Below are 6,128 nucleotides of genomic sequence, written 5' to 3' on the forward strand. Positions count from 1 at the left end.
TCCTATATCCACTCAGCAGAGGAGGAAACTGAAGCTCAGAGAGGGGCAATGACTTGCCCAAGGTCACACAGCTGGTTCACGGGGAAGCGGGGAGTTAGAACTCAGGTCTCCTGGCTCCAAAGCTGGTGCTTCCCCCATAACATCATTCCTGCCTTCAAAGACAAGAAAGCAGAAGGATTTTGTGTCCCTCGTGCCTGGCATGGGGTCCTCCATCCACAACTGCCTGGAGACGTTACAAAGCTCCAGAAGAAGCAGGGACACTGCATCCTGGGGCTGGCTCTGCACCTTAGGAAGTCACGGACCTCCCAGGCCTCAGTTTCCCCTTCTGAAGAGCAAGAGGGATGGGCCCACCAAGCTCTGCAGATCCCATCCTTCCAAGGAAACAACGTGGCCTGGCTGTGTGACGTCAGGCAGCCCTCAGAGTGGTCAGGTCCCACCCCTCAGACTGGTGACTCTTTCCCATCGATTGTGCCAGTGACCTTGGGAAGTGTCCAAAACACCAGAGCTTGTTTTAGTCTGACATGTATTCCCCGACCAGAACTTTCTTTTTCAAAATAAAGCAATTGAACAAATGCCCCATCAAATGTGGAAGTATGCAAAGTCTCAAAATGAAGCAAACCCATTTTCTGAGGTATGAATTTGGGAGGAAGCTCACTTGCCTTATTTTTGAGGATGTAGAGCAGCTGCCCGCCCCCCCCCCCACCGCCCCCTCGGAGGCGTGGAGGCTGCTCGAGGTCTCTCGGGGGGTGCAGACCCTAACACTCTGAAGAACGGGTGCACAGCCTTGCTGGCACGGCCTCCAAGGCCTTCTTCCATCTGCTCTCAAACCACCCCTCTGGCCCATCTCTCTTCCCACTTCAACGTGCCTGCCACGTCCACTGGAACCCCTCCCCAAGACTTCCAGGAAGATTTTGGGCTCATGGGACAGTTCCCAGGAAGAGAGAGCTACAGACCCAGGTGGGCCCGGGCAGGCATCTGAGAAAGTGACATTGGACCCAAACCAGAATGATGAAGAAGAGCCGAACCAGCAAAGGCATTTCAGGAAGAGGAAACAGTAGGTGCAAAGGCCCTGGGACAGGGGCGAGCGCAGAGTGTGCACAGAGCCAGTGTGGCTGGCAGGTGGTGAGTGAGGGGAAGGGTGGTAGAAGGTGGGCCCGCTCCCCACAGCCAACCTGTACTCCGAGAGCCAGCGAGAGGGCGGGCGCCAGGGACCTGGGATGCCACACGGGACTGTCACACGGCAGGTGAAATCACTGGGTTACAGCAGCCTGTCACAACATGGGTGAGCAAATAAAGTTCCGTGAAAAAAGTTTGTCTGAAGACCACAGCCTAAAGTAACTTTTTAAAAAATTAGTAATATGTATGGATATAATGAAATTAAAAAGGAAAGCTAGTGACTGGGGCACCAGGATTCAGGATGCCGATGGTCATGGTGGGGGTGAGGGTGGGGGCAGTGAGAGAACTGGGAACCAGAGGGCTGAATGTAGGACACTGTCAAGGGCCTGGCCTCTGTCTGGAGTGATGGACTCATGGGTGCTTATAACATGATTAAAAACAAACAATCAAGCAAATGAAAGTGGGCTGTGCGTGGAGCAGCAATGAATTTGTCTCCTGTGCCAGCTGGAGTGGTGACCACTTCATCCAGAACCGCAGAGAGCCAGCTGAGGGGTCAAAGTTTTACTGGAAGAGCAATGGGAGCCTGCAGGCTTTGGGGCCAGGAGTAGATTCATATTTTGTAAGGACATTCCAGCTGCTTATGGGGAACGCAGTGGGGCTGGGAGGAGACAGGAGGGAAGGTGTCCAGGTAGAAGACCACTGACATCTACCAGGTAGGAAGCCAGGCGGAAGTGCAGGGGCAGCAGTGGCTGATGAGGCCGAGAGCTCCGTTTTGCATGTCAGGTTGGGGCTGTGGGTTGGTGGCTCTCCCTTCCCCTCTCACACACGCAGAACCCCCCTCCTCTGCTCCGGGTCTGGAGGGGCTGATCCCTGCAGAAAGCATCTTCTGGCTCCTTTGCTCTCTGGCTTCCGGTCGGAGGTCAGAGAGGACAGGAGGAGAAAGAATTTGAAATACCTCCTCTGAAATGAAAGATGGGTGGCTACACCCTGTACAAACCACCACTAAATACGGGGCACGGTGCTGAAGGGGCCTGTCTGGATTGTGGAGGCTGCGTATGCCACACGTGGGGCTGCAGCTGGGACTCATTCCTGGGGAACTGGTGAGCCTGCCACCTCAGTATGGGCGCAAAGTGAGACAAGGCTCTGGGTTTGGGCTGGACTCTGGTACACACTGCCCTGCCCCACGAGCTGTGTGACCCAGCAGATCCAATGCAGCTAGTGTCTGGGGCAGCTGGAGGTGGGCGTGGGGGCCCTGGGCATGCCCCCCGGAATCGCAGTGTAGACCACTGAGGCCCCAGAGCCAGCGTGTTCTTCTCTGCTGGCTGCACTTCTGCTCAGCCCTGCAACCGGTTCTGGGAGAGACTGGAGCCCATGGTCCTGGGATGCTGAAGGGCCAGTGACCTGAGCTCCAGGCTGGATGCCCTCCTGCTGCCTGCCCTCCCCTCTCCCGACCTGTGTGGGCTGTCACAAGGGGCTGCCTCGTCCCTCTGGCTTCTGGCCGGGCTCAGTGTTAAAAAGCCACAGCAGGAGAGTGGAGGGTGGAAGGGGAAGGAAGCCACTGATCTTCCCAGCCCCCTCCTGCAGGATGTCCCTGAGACAGGGTGTGGCTCTCCCCCACAGACTTCTCTGTATGACTCTCTCTTTCCAGGTCCCACCAGCTTCTCTGTCCCCTCACGCCTTCAGTCAGCCCTCAGGATGCTAAGGGGACTCACCAGGCTCTGTACTCTCCCTTTGGTTTCCTGCTCCCTGCCGAATCTTTTCATTAGCTCCCTCATTGAGCCCCCTTCAGCTGTCTTCACGCAAGCATGCTCTTCCCTGCTGGGGCCATGCGCGATGGCAGAATTCTAAAATGAGCCCAAGAGTGCTGCTCCCTGGTGGACACGCCCCAGATAACCAACACCTCTCCCTGGGCCTCCCCTGGTGGTGTAGTCACCCCTATGATTACCGTTTATAACACTTATCCTAGCAGCCTGGCGGGAGATTCCCTGCTGGCTTCCAGGAAGTAAGTTGCCGCTCTGAAAGGCCCAGGTGGCTGGGACCAGAGAGCGGCCTCCCGGAGCTGAGAGTGCTTCCCGGTCAATAGTCAGCAAAAAAACAGTGGCTTTAGTCCTACACCTGCACACAGCCAACAAACTGAATGAACTTGAAAGAGGACCCTGAGCCTCCGGGGACATTGCAGCCCTGGCGAGACCCCAAGCAGAGAATCCGGTCCTGCAGTTGCCCAGGCTCTGACCTACAGAAACTGAGATAGCAAGTGGAAGTTCTTTCAGCCACCAAGTCTGTGGTCATTCATTACGCAGTCGTAGAAAATGAGCACACCGGATCTGCTTCCCCAAATCACCAAGCCAGGTGTGAGCAGCAGCATCCCGCCTTCAAAGCAAAAGCGCACGTAAAGCCGGCTGGAAGGTGCACGGAAGTCAGAGGGACCTGCCGAGGGTGCTCTCCCGTCTCTCTTGGGGGAATTCTCTTTGACCAGTTAGCAAAAGAGAAGCCAGTGGGATCCTGGTTTACAAGTGGGCGACAACGGTCGGCCAGCATTGTCCGGAAGTGGACAGGGGACGGGGGCGGAGGGGGGCGGCGCTGCATTCCAGCCCCCTGGGCAGCCCTACACAGAGGTGGTATGAAGAGATGCTCCCGCGGGCAGAACTTCAGCTGGTACCTGACTGCCCACCTCGGTGGGAGGAGAGACAGCCCGAGGTGTGGGTCCACCCTGACTCGTGGGCAGGGGCTTGTGGCTGAGCTGGCTGCTCAGGGACTCAGAGGGAAGGCGATTGGAAAACCGGTGACAAGGCGGTGGGTGTGCAGCGGGACCTCACAGCAGGGGGAGTGGCGCTGTTCCTGTGCCATGCGCGTGCGCACCAGAGGCTCTCAGGGACTGACTGGGGCGCGAGGTGGCCCGGCCTGTGGACACCAGTTCGTTTCCTCCCACCACTGATCGGATCCTTGCTCAATGGCTCATTTTAAAAAGGCAACTGTGACCACAAGTGTGTTGGTGTGCTCAGGCTGCGTGACAAAGCACCACGGACTGCGAGGCACAGACACCAGACCTTTATTACTCACCGCTCTGCAGGGCCGGACGTCCAAGGTCCGAGCTCCAGCCAGGTGGGTTCCTTTCGGAGGCCTCTTCCTCTGGCTTGAGCTGCCACCGTTTGTTTGTGCGCTCACATGACCTCTTCTTTGAATGGGTGGGGAGAAAGAGGAAGGAAGCTCTCTGGTGTCTCTTCTTATAAAGACGTTAATCCCACTGGATCAGGGCCCCACTATTATGACTGTATTTAACCATAATTACTTCCTTAGAGGCCCGATCTCCCAATACAGACACACTGGATGTTAGGACTTCAACGCAGAAATTTAGGGCTTCCTGCTAGCTTTGGCCAGCAGCAAACACTCCCAGGAGATCAGAGAGCAGGAGGAGAGCAAGGTGGGCTGTCTACCCATTTTCCTCCATGCTCCGGAGCTACGTATTTGGGCTGCAGTTAGAGCCCTTCATGACCACAGGCCCTGCAGGGCCCACCCTCCTCCTCCACAGGCTCTGGCTCACTCTGGACCATAAAAACGCTATTTTCTCCCTTGTCCCTTCCACCCTGGGGCGGGAATGGCTCCCACGTGGCTAGTGTCTGAGTGCCCCAGTATCTCTTGTTGGTTGCTTAACCTTGTTCACACCTCTGAGAAAAGCCCTCTCATTAAAACCTCTTGAACCTTCCAAGTTGGCTTCTGTATCCTGCCACAGCCCTCATGGCCAGGACACCCTTTGGACGTGCAGTTTGGGTGGCTGCGTAAGGAAGATGTGAGGCTGACAGAAGCCCAGAGCCCAGGCTGGCCCTTCTTACTTGCTGGGCAGAGTGTCAGGTCGTGGACCCAGAGGAGCAACTCTAACAAGAAGAAAGGGGCGTCCAGGGCCCACCTGGGGAGCGCGGGCACCCAGAAGGCAGGCAGAGGAGGGGAAAGAGCAGCCATGGATAGAGAAAGGTGTGAGGCTGGGGTATCAGGGGAGGGGGCTGTCCAGAAGTCTGGAGCAATGTGTGTAAAACATGTTAGGAGACCATGAAAGCAGAGGACGGAGAACTGACCCATGGATTTAGCCAGGAGGTCATATCTGGTGATTTCAATGGGTGAGTCGGATGTCATCCTTACTTGCAACAAACCCATGGAAAAGGCAATTAGCGCAGTAAAGTCTTGGAAGGATAACTGCAGGGCACACCTGGCATCAAAGAGGAGCAAGGCTGGACTTCATGGGGAGGCTCAGAGCCAGCTCCATGGAGGTGCTGATGGCAAGGGCGGGGGTGGAGAAGAGAGAACTTGAATGAACAGGGTCTGTGGGCATTTGGGGAAATTCTAGTGCAACGAGATAAAGAGGCACGGGGTGTAGAATGGGCAGCTGGCCTGTGAGTTGTGATGGGCCCTTCCCAGAGCAGTGGGAGCCAGAGAAGGTTTTATGTGGGAGGTGTGCTCAGATGGGGTGGGCGGGGTGGGGGCGGGTTTCAGGACACCCAGGCCTGGAGGTGAGAGAGAAACATCATCTCCGTCCTCAGAGCCCAGCACATGGCCTGGCCCACTTTCAGTGCCCAGGAAATGCTGACTGAGCCTGTGGACAGGACACGGGCCACGGCTGATGTGGCAGATGGTGGCTGACATCACCCAAGACTCGTGTGAATATGCCATGCTAGTGAAAAAACAAAAACAAAAACTCCAAATTGGGAAAAAATATATACAAAAGCCAGATGTTTAGAAAACACTGACTTAATTAAAGACGTTTTACACATTTTGGAATGAGGTGTTACTATCTCTTGTTTCCCCAGGTGGAGAGCAGCAAGGGGAGCAAAGGCCCCAGCAAATGGCGGCTGGTGCTGGGAGGCAGCGCAGTGTTTGCCGGGGAACTGGATTAGAGCTGGGAATTAACTGCCCATGAATGTGGAAAACAGCCAAGTCCACACAGAGTGATCCACAGACTGCAGCCACTACCCAGAAGAAAGAAAGGAAGAGAGAAAAAAGATGCTCTGATTCCAATTTTA

Source organism: Sturnira hondurensis, unplaced genomic scaffold, assembly GCF_014824575.4.
Source record: "Sturnira hondurensis isolate 20B ecotype Veracruz unplaced genomic scaffold, ASM1482457v3 Scaffold0004068, whole genome shotgun sequence".
Classification (NCBI taxonomy): domain Eukaryota; kingdom Metazoa; phylum Chordata; class Mammalia; order Chiroptera; family Phyllostomidae; genus Sturnira; species Sturnira hondurensis.